General features: G+C 34.1%; 1 protein-coding gene across 3 annotated transcripts in view; it reads right to left on the bottom strand.

The window, feature by feature from the left end:
• The window catches only part of LOC115768254 (stromal interaction molecule homolog), a 143,062-nt gene extending 130,676 nt beyond the window's left edge, over window positions 1-12,386 (bottom strand). The window contains exon 1 of one of the 3 annotated variants that reach the window (XM_030712784.1): window positions 12,295-12,386. The gene's annotated coding sequence lies outside the window, so the exon portion shown is untranslated. Of the gene's footprint in view, window positions 1-12,202 lie in introns of all 3 variants that reach the window. The other 2 variants (XM_030712783.1, XM_030712782.1) reach the window with 2 other exon arrangements.
• Between the last annotated feature and the right edge of the window lie 286 nt (window positions 12,387-12,672).

Raw genomic sequence — 12,672 nt, 5'->3', positions numbered from 1 at the left:
CTTTTTCAGAATACACAAATATTCTATGGTACAATAAGATATACTGTAGAAAATTTCATAAAGATCGGTTAAGAAAAACCAGTTATATGCAACTGCGCAATTAATGGGGCAACAGCTTTAAGAATTTCTGTATACATGTACACACACACATTCATGCGCGTCTGCTTCGCATTCTAATAGCATGGTAATTGCATCTTTTATTTGTAATGTTATTTTAGTTCCTTTTTTTATCATAAGTACTTAATTGTTGGTGTGGCTGTTGAGTAGAGGCATAGCAAGTGGTGCGGTCTGTCGCGAGTTCGAGCCATGCCAAGGGAACTTTTTTTTATTAATTTATTTGGTATTGGAATAAGAGGGTTCAGGGTATCCCCTAGTCGGGAGCTCCCGACTAGAACCTCTTACTTGTTTTATTTTGATTTTGTGTTTCTTATCGGCGTCACAGAGTTTCAAATTCTTGTAAATGTATTGTAGGGCTTATGAGCTATTTGAATTTCTTTTCTGCCATGCAATAATAATTTAAATCATTCCCGAAGTTGAAGTATTTATGTATGTATATATGTTCTATTGCATATTTATACCCTGAACACATTAAAAATGGGTATAAGGGTATATTGTATTTGTGCAAAATCCAAATGTATGTAACAGGCAGAAGGAAGCATATCCGACCCCATAAAGTATATATATTCTTGATCAGCATCAATAGCCGAGTCGATCTAGCCATGTCAGTCTGTCTGTCCGTCCGTCCGTCCGTCCGTATGTATGAGTCAAAGGATCTCAGAACCTATAAGAGCTAGAGACTTGAAATTTTAGATGTAGATGCTCCTAGTTCCCGCGCAGATCGAGTTTGTTTCCGATAATCGATAACTTACTCCGTTTCCAAGCAATCGATAAAAATCTATATCGATATCCTGTTTTTTGGGCAATTTTGGTAAATAATAAAAGCTAGTCACCAAACTTGACATATAGCATATAGCATAATAGTATATATTTATATATTTGATGTTGGAAGAACAAGGTTCAAGGTATCCCCTAGTCGGGAGCTCCCGACTTGAACCTCTAACTTGTTTTGGTTTATGGTGGGAAGTCGTTACTTATTGTGTTGTATACTGGATCGCTCGGGTTCAACATTATTTTCAAACAGCCATCCTAAAATGCTTCACATAACCGACATGAGACTTAAATACAAAACAGGTATGCAAAATAGTTAACGCCGAGTATTCTGAAGATGTCTCGAAAACCAAAAAGTTCTTCATACATCTTAATTTTTGACCGATTGTTCCTATGTAAGCTATACGATATAGTACTCCTTTGTAAATAAGATGTTGAATAAATGTAAGGAACATAGTGAAACTTATAAATGGCGAGTTTGGTCTAGATATCTTTAAAAACAAAAAGTTTTCTATACAACAAATTAATTTTCGACCGATCGTTCCAATGGCAGCTACATAATATAGTGGTCCGATGTTGATAGGATTTTGAAAATATTTGAGGAGCACAGTAAACCGAAAAACAATGTAAACACGAAGATGAGTTACACCATACAACAAAATGCAGCTTGATTTTTTGAAAATTCAGTACGGAAACGAATTCAGTACCCCTACGCTCTCACAGCGGAAAGAGCGAACACGGTAAAAATAGAATTTTCTCAGAGTGTACATTATACTCTTCTTACCCATTTTCAATGGGTTCAAGGTATAAAAAGTTTAGAAACACTTGGATATTTTGTTTTGCGATGGACTATGGCGGCTCCCGAAAACCTTGTTTTTTTTTTCAAACCAACAACCAGTTTAAAAAAAGTTAACGTAAAAATTGGTGGTCTGATCAAACTTAACATCTACAACACCGTTTAGCGAATCCGGCATAAAATCACTAAAATTCTTCACTCGCTAGTCAATGTTTGATCAAATATTAAAAGAAATGAAAAATAAATAAATATTTTAAAATGACGAAATAATACGAGGCAAATAATGTCACTAGACATTAGATTTTATGAAGTCAGTACCTGACTTTGAGGGGAAAACATGGAGCATAAGTTTCATTGAACAAACACTAACGGTTCTGCGTCAAGGTAACTTGACAATAACACAAGGAGATCGAACGTAAACTTACGTTTCTTATAAATAAGACAATATTGACTGACGTCCCCACCGGGGTAGTCTCTCTTAACAAGAAATACAATGACAACCCGCAACAGAGTAAAAATTTCATTAAAGAAAGTACAACATAGCCCGCTCCGCAGACAAAAACCACCTCTACCGGTGGACATTGACAGTTCATCACGACTTAGAAAAACTATTTAACATCTGTCTTTCAAGAGTAAAATTATCAAACATTGCTGATTTGGAGGTAGCCGACATTTCCGATGGCGATGCTTTAAGATATCAATTTGTATCTTTCCCCCTTATAAAATTCTTGCTTTCAGGATACCTTCGAAAAATAACTGACCATTTCCAGCTATAAGCATTGCAGGACAGAACACTCTATATATCGAGTATAAATTTCTTTACATAATATATAACTTCTTTCTTTCTGTTCTGTAGTGTGGCCATGAAAAGTTTTAGCCCATGTGAACCTTTAGGACTAGATGGCATACGACTATGCTTTTTAAGGCATGGAATGGATCAAGTTGTTCCGACTTTGATCCGAATATTCACCGTTTACCGTTTCATGTCAAATAATTAAAGGCCAAGACCAAGGAATACTAACCCATTAGTTTAACGTTTTTATACCCTGAACCATTAGAAATTGGTAAAAAGAGTATAATTGTATGTAACAGGCAGAAGGAAGCATCTCCGACCCTATTAAGTATATATATTCTTGACCCGCATCAATAGCCGAGGCAATCTAACCAATCTGGGGCTAGTGAAATTCTGAAATTTTTATCGTAGGTCCTTCTAGTGCCTGCGCAGTACAAGTTTGTTTCTTATAGCCGATAACTTCCCTTTTTTTTTTTTTTTTTTTTTTTTTTTTTTTTTTTTTTTTTTTAGCAAATATCGTTTTAGAATATAACGAACACAAAATTTGACATGTAACTTTTTGAATAGTATAAATATATCAAATACCTTTCATTTTATAGCTATAAATCAAATAAAGAAACCAATTTGACTTACCCACCAATTTAAACCACCACAATAATACAAATGAATTTTTGACAATTAATGAATATCCTATAGCTCAAAAGAAAGGCAGAAGGAAGCATCTCCGACCCCATAAAGCATGTATATATTTTTGATCAGCATCAATAGCCGAGTCAATCTAGACATGTCTGTCTGTCCGTCCGTCAGTATGTATTAACGCAAGGGTATTAGAGCCTATAAGAGCTAGAGACTTGAAGTTTTGGTTGTAGGTCCTCCTAGTTCCCGCGCAGATCGAGTTTGTTTCCGATAATCGAAAGCTTACTCCGTTTCAAAGCAATCGATAAAAATCGATATTGATATCCTGTTTTTTGGGCAATTTTGGTAAATAATAAGAGCTAGAGTCACCAAACTTGACATAAAGCTTCTAAAATAGAATATATATACATATGCATTTGATGTTGGAAGAAGAGGGTTCAGGGTATCCCCTAGCCGGGTGCTCCCGACTAGAACCTCTTACTTGTTTTTTTAATTTATCTTTATTACTTCAAAAGAGCGCGTTGCGCGAACTGCGTTTGGTGTTGGAATAAGAGGGTTCAGGGTATTCCCTAGTCGAGAGCTCCCTACTAGAACCTCTTACTTTTTTATTTTATTTTTTATATTTATTTTATTATTGCACTAGGTGTTGACTGAAGGGGGTTCAGGGTATTCCCTATTAGGAAACTCCCGACTAGAGCCTCTTAATTATGTCTTTACGTAAATAGCTTCCACTTCTCAAGTTTTTAACATGCATGCAAGAAAAGGAGGTTGGCAAATCTTGATGTTACCTCAATTTTAGAAAAATACGAATTTTCTACAAAATAGGATCTTGTTTCCTATTTAAATTAATCAAATTGCAACAAGCTGCAAAACTTACCATGACGGGTGCTCTTTACACTTACTTACTTACTGATGCACTTGATGCCATTCTTATTTTCTTCTCATATAAACACATTTCTCTCGATGATGTGCACATCTAAAAGCTTGACGAGTAAACAGACTATAAACCAATTTAAGATTTGTTTTTTTTCTTAAATGGCATGATTTCGACTGCCAATTGGAGATATTTAAATGTTTGGCTGCCAGTAAACAACTCCGTGCAGTTCTATTAACTTGACTGCCACACGTTTAGTGTTTAGCAAAATAAAAGTGTTTTAAAGAAGTTCTTCAAAAATATCTAAAAAAAAATAACGTTACAAAACAATGGGAAATCCAAATCGATTAGATAATGGCGAGCATGGTAGTGAGGAGAGCTTTATGTTACGAAGTCGCCAAATATTTATTTCAAAGAGGACGATTTTAATTGCTACTACAGATATGATAATGAATCCATATGAAAATCTTTACATTGTCCAGGATATCCGGAGATAGAAATACTTAACGAAAGTTATTAAATACAATTACGATTTATAAAACACTTTCACAGATATATTACACTAAATGTAACAAGTAAGAGGTTCTAGTCGGGAGCTTCCGACTAGGGGATACCCTGAACCGTCTTATTCCAACACCAAATACATTAATAAAAAAAAAGTTCCCTTGGCAGGGCTCGAATTTGCAACTGGCCGTATTACTTACTGTCGACTCTACTCAACAGTCACACCAGCAAAAAAAAAAAAAAATAATACTTTCCCCGGTAGGGCTCGAACTCGCGACAGATCGCACCACTTGCTATGCCTCTACTCAGCAGCCACACCAACAATTAAGTACTTATGATAAAAAAAGGAACTAAAATAACATTACAAAAAAAAGATGCAATTACCATGCTATTAGAATGCGAAGCAGACGCGCATGAATGTGTGTGTGTACATGTATACAGAAATTCTTAAAGCTGCTGCCCCATTCAATTGCGCAGTTGCATATAACTTTGGTTTTTCTTAACCGATCTTTATTAAATTTTCTACAGTATATCTTATTGTACCATAGAATATTTGTGTATTCTGAAAAAATCAATTGCATTCAAATTGTGGTTTAAATTGGTTGGCAATATAAGTTGGGTTATTAACTTGATTTATAGCTCTATGGTGGTAGCGGGGAGGTGGCGATAGGTATGAAATGAAAGATACTTGAAATATCTACAACATATCATGTTTGGTCTGTCTGTCTGTCCGTATGTATGAACGCAAGGATCTCAGAACCTATAAGAGCTAGAGACTTGAAATTTTAGATGTAGATGCTCCTAGCTCCCGCGCAGATCGAGTTTGTTTCCGACAATCGATAACTTACTCCTTTTCCAAGCAATCGATAAAAATCGGTATCCTGTATTTTGGGCAATTTTGGTAAATAACAAGAGCTAGAGTCACCAAACTTGACATATAGCTTTTAAAATAGAATATATATATGCATTTGATGTTGGAAGAAGAGGGTTCAGGGTATCCCTTAGTAAGGAGCTCCCGACTAGAGTCTTACTTGTTTTACTCTTAATTTCCGGTGTTTATTGCCTGACTTTTATAAAAATTTTCTGGGCATATATGGCATCTAAACCTGTTTAAATATATATATAATAGCGACAGCAACAAAATCGTTTACTGACAAATATCTCTACGCCATATGGACAGTACGACATCGGCCTTGTATGAATGCTTGGCACCCAAGACAGCATTGGAAACCTTCTTTAACTATAAAGAGGGAACTTGTATGCCCTTGGCAAATTGTAAACTTATTCTGCGAACGCATATCAACGGCTATGCCAATAAACACTAGCACAACAGACCATGATATCTCATAACAAGACACAAAAGGCTTGCTCCATTGCAAACTCAATCAGCATTAGTCCTCGCCTGAGCTCTGCAAGCGCCATATAACGACTATAGGCGTAGTTGCAGAGATGAAGAACATGTTGAGCATTTCTTCTGCTTGTTTCCTACACTGACTGAATAACAAAAGATGCCGACTACTTTTGTCAATAATTTAAGCGAACTAGCCGAAGTTAGTACAATTAGAATTACTAAATTCGCCCAGTCATATTTTTGATGATAGTACTTCCACATAGTAGAATGGTTTAGAAAAACAGATCTACGGACACACAACGGACTAGAATGGTGACTAGTGTCTCGATTACGTCGACAGCAGCTCTAACCGAATCTAACCTTGGAGTGACAAAATATTCGAAAAACTTAATGAAAAATATAACTCTATTACAAACTTTTATATAATTCTATAGGATTGATTCGTGAGATAGAAAAAATTGGATTTATGCGTTGACTTTTATCTGCACATACAACAAAGACTACAAACCCTTAAAAACATATGTTTTTCAAGATATTTTAAACAAACTAACCAGTAACGATTTTCACAATTTTTCTCACATATTTATTAATTATCTAACAATCTTGTCATGAATTTATAACGTATAGGAGTCATCCAACCAATTAAGTGTATATACTAGATTCGCATGAACAGCCGAGTTGATATAGCCATGTCCGACCGTCTGAAAAGTTTGAACAGTTTCCGTTTAAAAAGATTTTGAGCTCAGCAACAGCGATCTTTACTTGTCCCAAACATATCTAAAAAACCACATCATATTGGACTACTTATTATATGGCTATTATAGGAACAATAAATCTGAAAAAAAGTTTGGTATAAAAGCACTTATGTATAAGCTCTAGGGCTAAAAGCTTTCATTCCTGTTTAAATACCCTGAATTGTATTGTATTTGTGCAAAAGGCAAATGTATGTCACAGGCAGAAGGAAGCATCTCCGACCCCATAAAGTATATATATTCTTGATCAGCATCAATAGCCGAGTCGATCTAACCATGTCTGCCTATCTGTCCGTCTATCCGTATGTATGAAAGCAAGGATATCAGAACCTATAAGAGCTAGAGACTTGAAATTTAAGATGTAGGTCATCGTAGTTCCTGCGCAGATCGAGTTTGTTTCCGATAATCGATAACTTACTCCGTTTCCAAGCAATCGATAAAAATCGATATCGACATCCTGCTTTTTCAGCAAATTGGGTAAATAATAAGAGCTAGAGTCACCAAACATGATATGTTGCTCCTAGAATATTATAGATATATCAAGTATCTTTCATTTTATACCGATCGCCACGTCCCCGCTACCACCCCAGAAAACCCAACTTTTATTGCCAACCAATTTAAACCACAATTTAAATGCAATTGGCTTTTTGAGAATACACAAATATTCTATGGTACAATAAGATATACTGTAGAAAACTTCATACAGATCGGTAAAGAAAAAACCAAAGTTATATGCAACTGCATAATTGGATGGGGCAGCTAGCAAATAACTCAAGAATTTCTGTATACATGTACACACACACATTCAAGCTTCGCATTCTAATAGCATGGTAATTGCGTCTTTTTTCTGTAATGCTATTTTAGTTCCTTTTTTATCATAAGTACTTAATTGTTGGTGTGGCTGCTGAGTAGAGTCGACAGCAAGTAATGCGGTCAGTTGCGAGTACGAACCCTGCCAAGGGAACTTTTTTTTTAAATTTATTTGGTGTTGGGTTCAGGGTATTCCCTAGTCGGGAGCTCCCGACTAGAACCTCTTACTTGTTAATATTGTTAACTATTAATGTTGGTAAAATTGATTTGGCGAAGGAGACTTTCGAACCGGGACTTTTTGAAATAGTTTTTGTAACTTCTTCTTTTAGTTTACCTACAAATATTCTCGAACAATTAAGTTATACTATTTGGGAAATAAAAGTTAAGAAAATTAAGAGCCACACCCCAGAACACCTCAAGTATCTGTCAGACAGAAAAAAAACATATCTGTAATATATTTCAAGCGTTATTAAGCTCTCAGGATATTAAGATTGCATTTAATGTGTGAATCATTGGTTGACATTTTTCCCGAACAGATCTATTTATTTTATACAAAAGAAAACCTATTTATAATAAGTAAAAGGGGTATGTTTTTGTGAAAATGTATATAAAATGCAGAAAGAAGCATCTCCGCAACCATAAAAAATTGTATATTTGTGATCAGGACAAGTCGATTATATTTAATCATGTCCGTCTCTTAGAATGCATCAGCTTGGAAAACTACGAAGGCTTGAAATAAATCATCTTCTATACGATGCGCAAATGGAGACTATAATTTTTTTCAGTACTCTCATTTTTATATTATCAAATTTATGACTTACTTCTTTAATGACTCACTAATTATTATAGTTAGATGCACCAGTATTGGGGAGTAAACACTCGTATAGAATACACAGATTAAAAAGTTGAGATTTGTTACTATATTCATTAATTGCAAATTTTCTCCAAGTGCCGACAGCCCCTGCCACACTTATTACGCAAAATCAAATTAACATACCATTAAATTTTTTCAAAAACTGGTTTAAAAACACAGAAACTTATTAATGCAGACGTAGTGTTATATCAGAATGGAAATTGTATTGCATGCAGTTTTTTTCTTTAATACCCAACTGGCCCAGGAAATTGGTCGGTTTAAGGTTGTTGCGGATTCGACATTTGCAGAGGGAACTTTTTTAAAATTAATTTATGTTGATGGAATTATATCCCTTTGGGAGAACAAGCTTCTAGGTATCCCGTAGTCGGGCACTCCCGGCTAGAGCACTCTCACTAGGTTTTTATTGGATTAAAAAAGCAAACCTACAATAAATTTAAAAATTCTTACCTTCACAATTTCCATCATATGTTTAAAAACTGGCGCTGAAAATTAAAATTATTGAAATAAACCTGATGTGCGTATAGCATACACGAATATATATCCCAAACCAGGTACATTTAGCCGTTAAAGTTTCGTGATAACGAGTTCACCCAGGCGGGCAGATGGAAGGACCGATATTGCTTGTTCGACCAATACGTCCGTTGATGTAAATAAAACATATGTTTGTTAAGCTGGCTCGAGGTTCGCGGTTTCACGTGCTGCGCATCGGCAACCGTCTTCAGGTCACTAAAGCCAAGTTACAAAAAGCAATTGACATTAAAATAAACTAAACAATTAATAAAATATTTGACATACAATATTTTACAAGTCTGCGCTTTTTGACACGGAGATTGAAACTATTTGGCTATTTAATAAGTGTCTGTAGTTTAGTCGTTTGTTGTGCTTATTATGTGTAACATTTCCAATGTATTTCGTTTGTTGTAGTGTTGTTCTTTCAGTATTATTGTTGTTTAACAAAGTTTGGTTTACCATTGATTTTCATACAGTAACCCACTGTCAAGTTTAATTTTTTAACTGTTCAACTGTTTAACACAAAAATATGAAATGTGTTTTAAAAGTTCTTCCATTATTATGTCTGCGATTACCGGTAATCCCATTGCATTTCTTATAATTGTATTTATATATTGTCTTCGTATTCAAAGTACCAGTTTTCTTGAATGCATAAATAATTGTTTCGGCATAGTTATGTGTTCTTAAGATTTTGTCCATTTTCGTTTTATTGTGTCTACTGCCAGTTCCATTGGTACTGGGAAACAAGGATATTACATCAAACGATACTAATGTTTAGTCGTCGCTAATGTAAGAATTATTGACGTAGCCTTTACACTCCAATGAGTTTTTTATATTATATTTGGAGTCTAATGCTAAATTGTTTAATATTTCGATAATATGTTTGCACGGACAGATGGGGATCCGATCCAGAAACATATAATCCTACAGAACCCTACAATCTATTAGAATGCCTCGAAAACTCAGATTGCTACAACAAACAAGATACAAAACTAGCACACAATGCTATGAAACAAACAATTTTCAACAACATAAAAGCAAGAGTTTCAATTATAGAAAAAAGTAATGTTATTTACAAAATACAATGTTGCGGGGAGAACAAAAATAAGTCCAATAACGTGTGCATCGGCACAACAAAACCTAAATTAAAAACACGGTCATTCCCAACACAAATCAAACTTCAATTTAAAACATACAAATATTACACAAAGAACATGACTAATGACCGACTCTATGAAAAGCAACCACACAAACTTTGATGAAACAATAAAGAGAAAGAACGACACTACAACAAACGACATAATTTGGAAATGTTACATATAATAGGCACATCAAACAATCAACGGCTAAACTACAAAACAGACACAGAACATTACGCTCACTTGTACAGACTCTTATTGAATAGCCAAACAGTGTCAGTCTCCACGTCAAAATATTGTATGTCAAATGTTTTATTAATTGTTTAATTTAATTTAGTTTAATGTCAATTGCTTTGTTTCTTTTGGTTATAGTGCCCTGAAGACGGTTGCCGATGCACAGGACGGGTTTCCTTGGGTGTGTTTTATTTTTGTTTATAATAAATCCGCAGACCTCGCAAAAAAAAAAAAAAAAAAAAAAAACAACATTACAAATATTTACTATATATAATAATGCCTTCTTCCGCCTATTAAGAGTTATGTTCAACTGCCATGTTAAAGGGTGTTTGCTAAGAAAAAAAAATAAACGCAAACATATTTCAGGATCTGCACATTTTACACAGAGGGTGTGCTTCATTTCCCAGCGCCACACTATAGGATATGTAATCTTAAATAACTCGTATTTATTGTCCGATACACAAAAAATGTAGAGGTGAAATTAGGGTCCACATGTATGTAAGTTAGCACCAACAAATCGACGTCTGCTAGAAAGTAATAGCTGCATTGGCTGCTGATATTTGTTGACTTTGCATTGCTGCAGGTCAACGGCTACAGCAACGAAATCCGATGCCTCGCATGCGCGCGCTGAGTGACCGTACAGAAGTAGTCACGAGGCGCTGGGTCAGCATGCTGCCGTTTTTAAGTTTTTAAGATTGAATCAAAAAGAGAAGATAGCTCCTATAATAAATAATATTCGGGTTTGAATCACCAAATTTAGTCGGATAGCATACGGTTGCAAAAACAATAACGAAAGACCACCAATTTAATTTCCTGAGGAACATAGCAAATAAATCCCTTTTCAAATGCATTTGTACACACATGGATTTTTAACGAGTTAGGACAATCGGATGATATAAAATAAATGAAAGCAGTTTTCATTTATTCGTAGCAAACTTCCCAAATACCGAGTGTTAAGTCAGTAATATAACAAAGCTTTTTTGAAAATTTCAACTTTCTGTTACGGCTTGGATGGTGCGCTTTTAGTGCTGACCGACTACGAAGTCGAAATTCGCTAAGACAGGGTTTTGCGAAATTTCATCCGTAACTGTAGAAAACCATCAAATCCTCGAACTCATTTTCATAGATTTTTATACCAATTAAATTTTCATTAAACCCATGAAAAATTATTTCGCAGAATCCAAGCTTCCTTGATGGAGCATTCGATACGATGATTTTTTGCAAAACTCTAAACTTATTTTCAAATAACTTTTCGTAAGAACTTAATAATATTTTGGAAATCCCCGAAACTGTAGTAAATGGTCGGAAAACGGAATCACTTTCAAAGATATTTATAAAATTCATCTGATAAGTGATTCACATTCTTCGCAAAATCCATCCCTTTTGAATGGAAAGTGAAGGTCAAAGGATTATTAAAGGAAAGTTTATTTTCGGCTTAAAGATTCTCACAACTAATTTAAACATGCTTCTGTATTCGATGAACTTTAAACTGAATTTCAACTATCTATTTAAAATATAGCTTAAGACATGAAGTGCAAGATAGTTCGATTATATTAATATTTTCCACGAGCTAGAAATAGGTGAAATTACATTTACAATTTAAAGCACAAAACTTGCCACTGGCAAGGCTTAGTATACAAATGAAATATATATCAATTTTCTCAGTAATATTCACATTACATTTATTTTAGTGAATTCACTCATTTTCATGCATCTTTTGTATGTACATACAGAGGTTCATGTGACCTCTTTGAACAATGGTATGCACTTTAATGCGTCGACACGTAAATGTACACAAAATACTAATGTAATAAATATTTATATATTATTTATGTTAATGTATATTCATCGTCGTAAATGTACATTCCGCAATAAATTTACATACATACGAGTGTATATATCCATAATACAATATACATGTATGTATCCACACATAAGTATATTTATATGAAGCTTGGAAATATTGACAACCTATGCATATAAAAATATTGTTATTTGACATATTATGCCAATTGAAGCGTTTGTAAATGCTACTACTTACACATAAATAATTTAAAAACTTTGTATATTACAAACTAACGTGTGTACTTTTATAATATATTTAGAGCACATTCGTTATATCTTATACCATACCATAATTTAATTTGGATAGATTAGGAGATTGCTCCAATATCAAATTAAATAAAAAAAACGTATTTAATAGAAATTTACATACATATGAATAAATACGTATACCAATACAAGAGTTTAACAATGTTGATTTTCGATTATTTCATAAAACAGAATAGCCAAAACCGATGATACTGTAGAGAATTGCCTATAAGGTCATCAACATAGCGTCACTGTTTACTATGATTGATATGAAAGTTATAATCAAAATTATATAAAAACTTAAACATATTACGGTTTAATATATCAATATTAACATATAACATAACCTAACGCAGAGCTTAAAGAGTCGAGGTTTTGTACAACTGAAGTATTGTCGTTTTTTAAATCCTGAACACATTT

The sequence above is a fragment of the Drosophila novamexicana genome, unplaced genomic scaffold, assembly GCF_003285875.2.
Source record: "Drosophila novamexicana strain 15010-1031.04,08,12 unplaced genomic scaffold, DnovRS2.1 tig00001740-arrow-arrow-pilon, whole genome shotgun sequence".
In the NCBI taxonomy this organism is placed as follows: domain Eukaryota; kingdom Metazoa; phylum Arthropoda; class Insecta; order Diptera; family Drosophilidae; genus Drosophila; species Drosophila novamexicana.
This window is presented reverse-complemented; position numbering and strand designations above follow the sequence as displayed.